Source organism: Dermacentor variabilis, chromosome 4, assembly GCF_050947875.1.
Source record: "Dermacentor variabilis isolate Ectoservices chromosome 4, ASM5094787v1, whole genome shotgun sequence".
NCBI lineage: Eukaryota > Metazoa > Arthropoda > Arachnida > Ixodida > Ixodidae > Dermacentor > Dermacentor variabilis.
Genome location: NC_134571.1, coordinates 119,073,673 through 119,086,671, shown reverse-complemented (window position 1 = coordinate 119,086,671; position 12,999 = coordinate 119,073,673).

Sequence of the window (12,999 nt, the reverse complement as noted above, 5' to 3'; positions counted from 1 at the left end):
CCCGAACGTGCTTAAGAGGCCTTTTTATCAAGGTCCCTAAAGACTGATGCAGGGTCAGGCACTGTTAGCATTCTTCCAGAACCATCCATTCCTTTTCCTCGGGTCTTTTATTTTAACTGAGCGTAAAGCCCCAGATTGTTTCAATCTTTAACTTTTAATGCCAGAACTTCATTTGATTGAGCCAGCACCAGTAGCACGTGCTGTACATAATGCTGGCGGGGGCTGCCGCTTTTTGACCTGGAACGTCATTGAAATCGGTCAGAGAGAGTCGCTTTCTAAAGTATATTATAGTGTAATATTCTATATATATCTTTGTAAGCATACTACCCGCGCGCGTAAGTTTGGTGACGCGATCATGCGTGTGTTGCCTGCAAAAATGACGCCGTTGTCGGGCCACGGAAGACGCAATTGACACTAAATTTAGCCTCACGCTCGACGTCCATAGAGGCGTAGTTCGGCATTACGCAGTGGTCGCGTTTCAGGTAGCTCACTCACCGAGAGTATAGGCATAATCTCAGAAACAAAAACCTGTGCTCATGAGCAGTTATAAGTTGCACAACTGTGGCACTTCGCGCAAAAGCTTTATGATTGCTCGTCCGTAGTCCCACCCACGTTCGACAGGTAGGGTGCAGAAGTGGCGTGAAGAGACTAGGGCGGCAAGACAGACGGGTATCCAACCCTTTGAGCATGGCGAAACGTGTCCGTTTCTATAGGGAGAGCAAGCGCAGCAAATCGAACCAAGCGCGGGAGCCGCAATAAAACCGACTTGGCCGCAACCATCTATACGAGTGCTACGGGCTCGAGGAGTTCAGAGCAATCTCGGGGGCACAAGTTCTCGGGTCATTTCTTTGCCCAAGTGCTTTGAGCATCATCTGCAAAACACGCGGACCCATTAGAAATAGGGAGCCAGAACGAGTGCTTCCCCTCCCCTTACAAAAAATTGGACCGTGATATCCCCATTACATAAGCATAAGTTAGGCATGTAGGCTCTCGAATCAGTGATTAAATGCAACTTGTGTACTTGGTAAAGTCATTTCTCTGTTTTAGTGCTCATACATTCTTCGGAGCGCGCACAAGATGGTTCACGTACCCCACCGTCACGGCCTCCCTGATGCAGCCTACCCTAATTCCTAATGGTGCTTACACAACCTAAACACCAATCAGGAGACTTACACAGAAAGCAGCTTCCGCTGCCGATGCAATAAGCAGTTTGGTTATGTTGATGTAACGTTCCTGGTCCGTCGATGCTACAAAGAGAAGAAAAAGAGAAATGTTGGTTGCTGTTTGTAGTCGTACAGGAGTCTTATGAACTACGAACAGCTTTTCTTCTCGGTATTTAGCAACTGTCACATTCCCGAAAGCAAGCACAAAGACATATAGCACAACCAGCTATTAAACTATGCAGCTGAAAATTTGGGGAACCCACTCGGCAAATATATCTTGTAACATGACCGGATTTATCGGTGAATTTTACGAATAACGCTTTTCACTTAGCAGCTGCTAACCGGAGCGCGCCGTAGTGGCCGTTAAGCAATGTGAATCAAGGAGCAGCCAGAAACATTGCGTACACGTCGGAATGCCACAGTTTTGCAATATAACGCCATTAGTAATAGGTAGAAAATGAAATTTACCATGCGCGCACATCATTCCAATAAAACGTTGCCTTTTCACAGTCTCATTTGGTATAGCAACACACAAATGTTCTTTCTCACGACATATTTTGCCGACTCCAGACTGGAAGTCTGCTAAGAGTTTGTACGACTGCGGCGACGAAAGGTGGTCGTGCAATGAGTATGAAATTTTGAAGTATGTCGTCGCTTGTAAAGCGATGGCAAACATGAGTTTGCTAGTTAAGGGTAGGTAAACTTGATAGGGCAGTCGTACCCTACTAAAGAAGCTAAACGCGGAAACGCACCTGAACGAACGTAATGCAGATTCAACGCGCACGTTGCGATCTACGGGAAGCGAAGCTTGTGTGAAGTGGTTAATGAAAAAAATTGGAGGACGCTTAAGCTTCGCCTTTAAGAGTGGAACGCGCTAGCGTTATCGCATCCCGTTCGCACCGCCAACTCATTTGCTCGGCATGCTCTTGAGTCACAGAAAGACGAAACGTGCACCTGAGCAAGCAGAACAAACCAAATAACTCGGAGTCTCGGAGGCAGGAACGATGTACGCGAGCAAAACGTCGTGATCGGCACGGACAGCAGGGCCGCGACGCGCCATGAAGGCGGACGCGATCATAAGGCTGACGCCTCGATGGGATCGCCCTCTATCTCGCTTGGAAGCACCGCGCAGACGCATGACCTCTCGCCAGCAGCACGGCACACATCATAGGGGACGCTTTCCCACGAGACGCGCTACGGCGCAGCGATCAGGTCAGAGGCGCCCCGCATTGGACACTGCACCTAGGAATAGCGCCTATGATAGCGCTGTGAGCGGAAACAGGAGCCGCGTCGCCTAAACACGAGGGTTCGAGTGACGCACGCTGGACGTTGGAAGGGTAGAGAGCGAGAAAGCATATTAAACTCAAGGGTATTGGGGAATCCTCGCACCGGTCCCCGCACGGCCCCAATGTGCTCAAACGAGACGAAGGGGAGAAGCGGACGAGTGGCGCGCAAGCTGTCGGGGCAGTGCCGTACATAGCGAGGAGGGGGTCTTCTGTGTTCGCCGCAAGATGGCTCTGCGTGTGCGCCAAGAGCAGAAGAAATGTAGTGGAAACGTACTCCGCTACTCGTTTAAGTGCCACTTCTGTAATTTACACGCTCATAATTACCGATATGACTATCATTTACGATATAACCGATATAACTTTCTACGGCACCTTTCTAGGGCGATAGCGCATTCACTAGAGGCGTTTTTTTCACGTTCTGAACCATCGAACTCATGGCTGAGTCATTCTGCTTCTGGACGCCGTGCAGTACGGATGCAGAATAGAGGGCTCCTCTAGAGCTGCGAAAGCGGCTGACGTTGGCTGTGGTGCCCCATGGTCGGCGTTGGCCAAGGGTTACCGTGTCATCTTGCCTCCATTAGCAACAGGTGAAGAACAAAGGCGCGCAGATCTATTGCACTGCGACATCACTGGACGCCCTTATAGAATCGACGACTTCCGGAAGCCCTTGAAGGATGCTGGAGTAGTTCAGCATGTAAATTATGGGGATTTAAGTGCCAAAACCACTTTCTGATTATGAGACACGCCGTAGTGGAGGACTCCGGAAATTTCGACCACCTGGGGTTCTTTAACGTGCACCTAAATCTAAGTACACGGGTGTTTTCGCATTTCGCCCCCATCGAAATGCGGCCGCTGTGGCCGGGATTCGATCCCACGGTCCCGCGAACCGCAGCCCAACACCATAGCCACTGAGCAACCACGGCGGGTTTGTTCAGCATGTAGGGGGAATTGGTGCATACCAAATGTCGCACGTGTGGCTGCTGAACATGAAGACAGATGAGGCAAAGCAGACGTTGCTGGACGCCGGACCGCTACTGGTGAAGAACCGGCCATGCCTCGTCATTGATCCAGTGCGGCAAGAACTCAGGATTAAGCTACACTGGGTCGCTTTCGACGTCACCTCTGAGGCCATTCGACGAGCGTTCGAGAGTATGGCGAGATAAAGGAAGTCATCAGTGATCGGTGGAAGGCCGTGGACTTTGAGGGCGCCGAGTCAATGACTCGTCTAGAGCGTCTGTTGCTGCGCGAAGGTGTCACACCACACCGCATCCCACATCAGATGCGTCTTGACAGCGGCACTGCGCTAGTGGTTGCGCCTGGACGTGCCCCGTTAGGCCTTCGTTGTCACAATACTGGACACATCCGACGTGAATGCAGAGTGCCCAGGTGCGCTGCTTGCCGAGCGTTCGGGCACGAGCACGCTAATTGTACTCGCTCGTACGCCAGAGTTGAAAGCGTAGGCTGTGAAGTAGACCGAAGCGAGATGTTCATGGACGAAGAGGAAGCAAAGAGCGTGGCAGAGATGGTGGCATCTATCAGCGACGCGACCGCAGTGGCGGCGACCAACAGCTATGCAGGTTCGCAAGAGAACAGGGCTGCAGACACTCGGGCAGGAGACGCCACTGTGGAAGACGCTTCGACAGGAAAGTACGAAGAAGGTTCGGCAGAGCGCCCTTCTGAAACCCACTTTTTTAGGAAAGCAGCTGCCACTAAGTGTGTCCGGGAGTGGTGAGAAAACAGCTGAACTCAACACCGCAGTAAGCGAGGCCGTTGCGACGCTCGAAGACTGATTCGATGGACGAGGCTGCAATGGACGCCGAGGCAACACCTCAGCACTCAACAAAGCAAGCACGGCTTCTCAAGACACGCGGCTACGAGCAACGGAGAGGCGTGGGACCGAGCCTGGAACCAAAAAGCCTCATGTGGCCACCAGCCATCAGCGGTCGGCGTCGCTTACACGCGGCGGCGGCAAGTCGACGCCCTGAGCGTCGACTGGATTGTGTGGTGCTACAAGGCAAGGTCTGTGAGGGGAGCACCATAGGCTTGGTCTGGTACCACTCGCCAGTATGGAGTCCTTAGAGACGTCGATAAATATTGCAACACTTAACGTCCGAGGGCTCAGTGCCAAGAGGTGGCAAAACCAACTTTACCGCCTCGTAACGGAGCACGATTTTGATATTGTAGCCATTCAGGAGACCAAGGTAGAGAGAGAGGATAAGACAGAGCGTATGGTGCGTCCTTTCGCGAGACGCTATAACGTGTGTATTGCCCATGCGGTGGGGAAGTCTTCGGGATGCATTTTGTTAATTCAGCAGAGCCTTGGTGCTGTAGTGTAGTCGGTGACTACCTGTGAGTCAGCCAGTTTCATTGTATCTGACTTTTCCCTGTTAACTGAAAATTGGCGAGTAATTTGTCTTTATGCACGAACTCAGGCTCTAGAGCGAAAGCTTCTTTTTTTTTTGAGGAAAGTGAGAAATACTTGAAATGGGAGCGCAGACTAATCCTGGCGGGAGATTTCAATTGTGTCTGTGCGGAACGTGACCAAACCAGTGGGAAACACAATGATGCAAGTGCTGCTGCTTTTGAAAGATACGATTGCAGAATTTCATCTCGAAGACGTGGGCGAATGCCTTTGCAGGGAAAAGGGGTCACCTTTGCCCACTTTCAGGGTGCGAGCCATGCTAGACTTGATAGAGTGTACATGTCGGGTGCACTAATTCAGTCGTGTCGAGATTATCGAGTCACACCTGTTGTTTAGTGATCATTGTTTGGTTTCTTTCCCTTTTGCAAAAGAAAGAACAAATAACAAAGAAATTACGTGGAATCTCCGGAATTTTAATGCAAACTTGCTGAAAGACGACGAGTTTTGTAAGCAGTTACTCAAGGCTGTAGATAAAACAACCACTCAAAGCTTAGATAGTCTCGTCTTAGATGGAATCTGAAGCAATTATTGGAAGCAGAGAGTATACAACCCGCTTATTTCTTAGAAGACATAAAAAGCATAAAGCAATAACTTGCACCCGCCGTGGTTGCTCAGTGGCTATGGTGTTGGGCTGCTGAGCACGAGGTCGCGGGATCGAATCCCGGCCACGGCGGCCGCATTTCGATGGGCGCGAAATGCGAAAACACCCGTGTGCTTAGATTTAGGTGCACGTTAAAGAACCCCAGCTGGTCAAAATTTCCGGAGTCCTCCACTACGGCGTGCCTCATAATCAGAAAGTGGTTTTGGCACGTAAAACCCCAAATATTATTATTAAAAACTTGATCTGATAGACCAAGAGCAATACAATGGAGCACTGATTCGAGCCAGAGGTGAAAAATGGTGCGCAGGAGAAATGCTAAAAAACGTGCCTTGGGAGTCTAAAAGAAATATGCTTCCCAAAATGCAATAACAGAAAGAAAACATAATGGGTCACTGTCTACCAAAAAACAAATAGCGAGTTCTTTTTTCGGAATATTACAAAGTATTGTTTTCTCGTAGCCAAGTTGACGCTGATAGATTTAAAGAAGACTTCATGTCATTGATGCCACCATTAGATGATGAAACTAAGAAAATATTAGAAGTACCCATAACACTGGAGGAAGTTAAGAAGGCGATTGACCATTTAAATAATGGCAAATCACAGGGACCGGATGGCTTAGGCGCTGGATTGTACAAGGCGTTTAAGGGTGTTTTCGCGCCTGTTTCGCGACTGAAGTATACAACGAGGCTTACACGAACAAACATCTACCACCATCCTTTTTGTCGGCACACACGGTCCTAATACCAAAAACTGACGACCCAAACAAATTACGTAATGTGACATCGTATAGACAGATTAGTCTGACAGACATGGACTATAAAATATTAATGAAAGTATTGGCTAACAGGTTGCAGACAGAAATGAAAGATATAGACGGTCCACATCAAACGTGCGGAATAAAAGGAAGGACAACTATGACAAATATACACATAGCACGATCAATCCTTAATTCATGTGACGCAATGCAACTCAGTGTCGGTATGATGCAAGTTGATCTTGAGAAAGCATTCGAGCGTGTGCCGCACGATCTGCTTCTATCTATACTTGAATATGTGAATGTAGGCAATGTGATCAGCGAAGGTGTGCGCATGGCTTACGCCGGAGGTGCGACGAGATTGATAATAAACAAATCAGTAGGTGAATACATACCAGTACAGCGCTCAGTCAGACCAGGATGGCCGTTATCACCACTTCTTTTTTGCATATATATTGAGCCCTTTTGTCTAAGCGTAATTAGGAACAACGCGATACGAGGATTTCAATTACACCAAGCCGAGATAAGCCTCCTTGCTTACGCTGATGACATTGCACTTTTCTGTGTTGATCATGAAAGTATAATGCATACTATCAATGTTGTAAAAAGTTTCTGTCAAGCAAGTGGTAGTGCAGTAAACTGGGACAAGTGCCTTGGGTGTTGGCATGGAGAATGGGACGTCGCATCAAGGACGTTTTTGAACATTGAATGGCAAGAAACACCGACAAAATACTTAGGAGTGCCCCTGCAGTACTACTATGACAATGAGCCTTATTGGAAAAAAACGAACAGAGGTGTTGCGTGAAAATGCACAAAAGTGGAAAGGATGGGATAAGTCGATTTTCGCACGGGCCACGACGTGCAACCTATTTCTCGTAACCAAGCTATGTTACGTAATGTAAGTTTTGCATTGCAGCAGGTTAAATGTACAAAAAATGCTCAGAGTGTTTGCGGTCTTTATCTGGAGCTCTCTATGAGAAAAAACGAGCCGAACAAATCTGTTTAAAAGAGGGAGTGATGGTGGGTTGGTTTAGTGCATCTGTGAGACAACTCGTCAGTGGATTTGTTTTTCTCAGAGACGCAGATGATACCTTTCTCAGAACCATGATTACAATGGGGCCGGGTAAAGTGCTACCGGAGTTTGTTGTCTCTTCGGTGTGTCAGCAAGGACCAGTACGGGGATATCTAAAAGAAGTGGTGTCATCTTTCCGCTTCTTATCGGTGCGTTTTTCTTTGCAATATTTGACTGATGTGTCACGTAAAAAACTGTACAATGACCTTGTGGATGTGTTATTTCCTGTGCCATTGTAGCGTGAATTATACTGTGCAGGCAAAGGAAAAGATGTTTTGAAATGCGTTAAAAAATGCTAGTTGCGCCAGAAGTTAAAACCTTTCTTTTAAGCTGCACACAGGAACCTTACCCGTTAAAACATGGTTAGAAGAAAAGGGTCTAGTTGTTCCGTGGGGTACTCATTGTTTGTTATCGAAAAAACGAGAGACAATTGAGCATGTCTTTTTAGATTGCTGGGGTGGAGTGTTCTTCTGGGACATTTTACAGAGAACCTTGAAAAAAGAGTCGCCATTAAGTCCGCATGGAATCCGTTATCTCACGGTCGAAAACGACGATGGTGTGCCTTTCGATCTGGTTATGCTCCTGGGCCTGCACAATATATGGCGAACTCGGACTGCTGTACATAATGCGGATATCGACGCTAGACCAGTTCGCGAATATTTTTGCGAATCGGTGTCCCATTTTGTCGAAGTGCAGAAGGAGCAGTCGTATGTACAAGAGTGGGTTTCAAGATTAGAAATGTTGTTGCAGATACCGAAATACTGATGACTTGCAGTCAGCAAACAGCGGACGGTTCTCGGTACTATGACCTTGTTAATCTGTTCTTCTGATCTCGTAACTCTTTGTCAAGCGAGGCAATGAAGAAAAAAACAACTCATGGCTGAGTGGTAGCGTCTCCGTCTCACACTCCAGAGACCCTGATTCGATTCCCACCCAGCCCATCTTGCAAGCTGTTTTTATTTATGAATTGCCTTCCGGGATTTTTTGCTCACGGCCAACGCCACCGACTCCGACAACACCGGATTTTCTGCGACACGAGCTCCTTAACACTGACACGTTAATCCTTTTAAGTTCGGGCATTTTGTTCCGGCGATCTTTGGCTTAAAGGGAGCTGGCACGCGCAGTTTATGCTCAAATGCGTAAATGCTGCGCGATGCGAGAAATCCAAAGTTGCTCGTATTTCTTCATTTCTTTCTTATTTATTTTAAACGTGCCGGCCGCCTTTTTCGGCCGATGTCCCGTTATGGGTATGTGCCATGGTATGGAACTCATATTCACCATAAATACACGGCGATCATCTCAAGGAGCTATAGTTGGTGACACGATATGATCCGCCCACTTTCTTGGCCAATCCCCTTTGTATGAAAATCATTACCATAACGAACACGCAGTTATGCTTCTTGGCCGATCCCCTGCTGAGCGTATGTGCCGTAGTATTGAAACCCTAATCATCATCAACACGTGACGACTATGTTTAAGAGCTAGTTTGCGCTGGGGGGGGCCAGTGCCTCGAGCGGCCAGTCGTGCGGAAATTTTGCTTGTATTCGTGGGCTTCTCATACATTCATACATGCTTAAGAAAAAGCACTTTCATTTATCCCTTATTGAGCAATAGAAAGCTGTATAAGCAGTTTCTCATGCTGTTCTGCAATTTCCTCATTGATACTTTTAATTTAACTATATTTGAGAAGTTCATTAATTTATTGGGTGGAATGCGAAGAAATTATCTGAGTATGTTTTAGAGACGGCAAACAACATTACCTTGGTTCTGTCCAGCTACGTGGCATTTGCGCATTATTGAAAAGTTTGGCTGAAGCTATGTGGGACATACGGTACAGGTATAGCTGCATAGCTATATGGTATGGCGCCTGGTCTTCCACGGCTTGTTCGCTCTTCATAAATGTCTTCTACCTGGCGTCCTCCGTTATTTCGGCACTGGGTACGTGCAGCTGGGTATGTGGAACTCTTTGAGAAATCGTAAACAGAAAAAGTCATAGATGTGTTTGTATGATTTTTTGCACTTCCCTATGCCGACACGTTCCTTCTCTGTCGATGAGGCAGCACCATCCTTCGGACTCATGGCATCTACACGCCGGCGTCTCACATTGTGCTCTCGCATGAAATACGATTTGCATTTCTGCGTACCTTTTGAACACTGTAGTGCATAGACATAACATTACAATAATGTTGGCACCTGTGCAGTGCATAAGCACCGGTAATGAATTATATTACACGTTGATTCCGCATTTTAAATATGCATACAGTTAGGCTAGAACGCCTGTAAATAATTGTTTCACTATCACTTAGCTCAACGTAGATACCGAAATCAAAAGCTTTATGAATAATGTGTGTGTTTGCTTAAATTTTCATTCAACCATTGTGGGAAAGCTTCGCCTTGCGCTTACACTGACGAGCGCATTGGGTCATACGTAATTTATCTTAATTTGTACATGTATATTTAGGCGATTTATGAAGTTTACCACTAGATTTCACAGTTGGCACGCCTCCTAATGGCCCTGCCTCTTGTCACCTTTTCGCAACGTACAACAATGAGTTCGGATTAACTGTGCCAATAATAATGATTACTGCATCTGGCTACCTGCGACTGTCTGGCAACGCTCTTGTGCTAGGTACGCTGGGCGACGTGGTGTGGACCCCTTTTAAAGGCATCCGAATAATTACAAATTTAAAGAGAAGCGTTCCGTGCCCAACACTCAAAGGGGGGACAGCGGTGTACGTAACACTCCGTGCCGAATAGGCAACTCATGTAGCACTCAATCTTGGACAAGTAACTCAGAGGCCACACCCGTGTCCTGCGTATTAAAAAAATAATTGACAGATTGAAACTTCCGTGCAGGATTATGTAGCGGTAGAGTACGTCAATCTGCTCATGGAAAAGCAAATGATATTCTATGAGTTCGTCACTTTTCATATATATATATATATATATATATATATATATATATATATATATATATATATATATATATATATATATATATATATATATATATATATATATATATATATATATATATATATATATTGACATCGAGTATGGTTTTTGATTATATTTTTTTGGCAATTACAGCTCAGAGTTGGCCAAGTTTTGTTGTATTTTAATGTAAAAGGTAAAGCTTATTCGCCGACTGTCAGGAGCATATATTATTTTCATTTGGGCAATGAATTAAAGTATTGTTCAAAACTGCGAAATTAAAAATAAGCTGCAGAACCGAGATTTGTCCGCGTAGCTTTTTTGGCTTGTTGGCGCATGATTTGAATTGCATTGAGTAGCGCGGAGAGGATAGGACAGTAAAATACAGACACACACGAAAAGTACCAGCGCAAGAACTCTTCGTTTGTGTGAATTTTACTGTCTCGTCCTCTGCGCACTATTCCTTGCAATTGAAAGATTTCTCCATGTCATCAATATGATATACGTATATCGCAGTTCAGCAAACTCGCGTGTTCAAGCATTAAGAGCGCACCAATCCTGCAGTGTTTTGAAATATATCAAATATATCACTGTCTTTAGGTAGGGTTTTCGTAACAGCCTCATAAGCACTGAATAAGTTCGGTAAGCTATACAAACTTATAAATCACATTAATTTGGATCCGATGCTCCAACGAGTTAACCCCATTCCACACAGTAGGACCGCAAACCAGATTTTCCTTTCTGGATAAATCTGTAATAAATGCAAGTTAGACAAATGAGACATTTCTTTTAACGCAAAGTGACAAATTCGTAAATGTTCTGCTTAATTTTTTTAGAGAAGCTCCCACTTCTCTGAAATTTCTTTTATTATTCTGAGGATCTAAATAAAAATTCTGCTTCCAACTACTGGTAGAATTTATGTTTAAATTTCAACTCAAGCAATATTACTCGGATCAGTTGAGTGCTTGTCAAGTTAGAGTATTTCTGCGTTTCCCTGTGTATGGAAATGAAGTTGGAGTTTGCCTCGAGCTACAGTCCACTCTTTAAGCTGTCTTTCAGGACTTTATAGGCCTGCCTGGGTGACCCAGAAAGGCCAAATGAATATTACATCAAGGGTAATACCAAATTAAGCCATTATGCTTCAGCTTAAAGCGTGCTTATACTTCAGCCTAAAACGTTCCCATAAGCATACGCATTGGGCGCACTACATTACCTTAGTAGACGTTGTCTCGCACAGGGAGAAATTTTCAATGAGACCACTGCGTAGAACGAAGAGACACACGAAAGCGAAGAAGCACATACGTATACAATGTTGCATACGGGACAGCTTTCTTATTTCTTTAAAGCGAAGCTTTCTTTGCCTTTTTCTTCGACTTTCCGCTGCGGTTGTTGCTGTTGCTGCTGCTGTAGTCCGGCACGCCGCTAACGCCGGCCCCCTCGACACGTGGTTGAGACGTGGCCATGTCAAAAAAGCATAGAAGGCATGCACTGTCGGTGTTTTGTTTCATGACGTTTGTGTTTAGCTGTCATTCTCAAAATTCCAAGGAATAACTTTGTAAATAATACAAGACAGGGTATGCGCCACGTGGAGGACTTGTGCGTTTGTGGTTCAGAATTGTTCGCCAAGTGACGCCCGCGGCGTTGACAACGTTTCCTGTGACACAGGACCCTTAATGCTATCGCGTTGGTACATGACAGTAGTGTAGCGCTACCACCGCAAAGAAAACACGATGCAAGAAGCTCCTGTCAACATTTACGCCACGTACCATGTACACGATGCCCTCTTGACTCCGTAACTAGGCGTGACCCCCCCCCCCCCCCCCCCCCAAATGCAATGCAGGCTCCGCCCCGCTTGTCTCTGTGCTCACCCGCAACAGCCTCACTACAGCGCTACAGCCCAGAATGGCGCTGAAGCGTGCACATTCTGCCGATCAGACGAAGGCTCCCATAAAGCTTCGAGCGGAGCAAGCAAGGCAACATTTCACATCACGTCACGACGGTCGTATGCCGTCAATATATCACAGCCACATAACATCAATGAACGCAAGCGGCCGACAAACCTTTGCTTACACCGATTGCGACAGTGCATGGGATCTGAATATATCCTTTTTGTTTTGTCTTCGCGCTGCCCTTTTCGTAAAACTTGTCGCAGTTCTTTTTTGCCACCGATCATTGCGCGTGGCAGCTTGCACGAAGGGTCAGTGAGCGTTGAAGCTCTGTGATACTGTATGTGACGTATTGGTCCATAAAATTCCATTCGTATCACACGAGCACGTAGGTTATCTTTTTCGAGTGTGGTAACCGACACGTCCAGAGGATCTATTAGGACGCAGGCACTAGCATTTATGATAAGAGGGTGGCCTGTCTCTCAGCGCACATCCTTTTCCTGGAGACAGCCGCAATAGTTTCAAGCTTAGTTTGCGCATCTGTAACGAAACCACGAACTCAGTGCAGGAATGAGACTTGACGGTGGGCCTCTAATTACGCCTCGCGGGCATTAGTAACCGAGAAACCAGAAAGCCGACACGCGGTCTGCCTGCTGCTCGCGGCTGGGTGTTGCCACAAATCCCTCGAGGCTGGTTGCTTGTTCCCGAGAGACGCCCACCGCACTTTCTGATGCACGGTGAGGCGAATACAGAAGGAGCTTTGGCAGACAGGGATTCCACTGCTGTCGTTGCACAGCGCTTTCATACTTTAGGCGCCTTTTTCTTTGGTTCGAAGTTGTTCGTTCGCTGAGATAACTCGCGCTTGCATTTGATATCTTTGG